The sequence below is a fragment of the Camelina sativa genome, unplaced genomic scaffold (genome assembly GCF_000633955.1).
Source record: "Camelina sativa cultivar DH55 unplaced genomic scaffold, Cs unpScaffold05966, whole genome shotgun sequence".
Taxonomy (NCBI): domain Eukaryota; kingdom Viridiplantae; phylum Streptophyta; class Magnoliopsida; order Brassicales; family Brassicaceae; genus Camelina; species Camelina sativa.
Genome location: NW_010927048.1, coordinates 1 through 530, shown reverse-complemented (window position 1 = coordinate 530; position 530 = coordinate 1). Strand labels below are relative to the sequence as shown.

The following is a 530-nucleotide window of genomic DNA, read 5'->3' as shown; positions in this document are numbered from 1 at the left end:
GACGCACGAGATCCTACTTTAGTGACTATTGAATTTCTTCGTGCTCGTTTACTTGCTGAAAGAGCTGTTTCCAAGAGTGCTAGAGCTAAGCTTGATGGACTCGCTGATAAAGTTTGTGTTCCTTTTTCTTTTACATCATATTGATGCTTATTTGTGTTTTGCCTGTGAAGTTCTTTTTTGTTTGAGCTTATGTCTTGTCTTGATCTTTTTTTAGGTAGCAGAGCTAGAGGAACAGCTAAAGATTGTATCTTTACAGAGAAAAAAGGCTGAACAGGCAACTGCTGAAGTTCTTGCGATCTTGGAAGAAAATGGATACACTGATGTCTCTGATGATTATGATGGTTCCAACTCTGATCATGAATGCTACTCTCAGACCAATTCGGGTTAGAGTTCTATCTGACTGGAGCTAAGTTTTTTTCTGAAGTTATATTGAATTTGGTGGGAGGGTTTAATGAGATCGAGCAAACTCTCAGTTTTGGAGTTTTTATTTCTTTTCTAGTGTTTGGCAAAAGTTTATCCTGGAAAGGTCG

General features: G+C 38.1%; 1 long non-coding RNA gene across 1 annotated transcript; it reads left to right on the top strand.

Annotated features, from left to right (window-relative positions):
• The first annotated feature begins 6 nt into the window (after positions 1-6).
• Positions 7-530, top strand: LOC104774831. The gene is made up of 3 exons (XR_765533.1): positions 7-111; positions 215-383; positions 500-530. It is a non-coding gene; the product is annotated as an uncharacterized LOC104774831 (long non-coding RNA).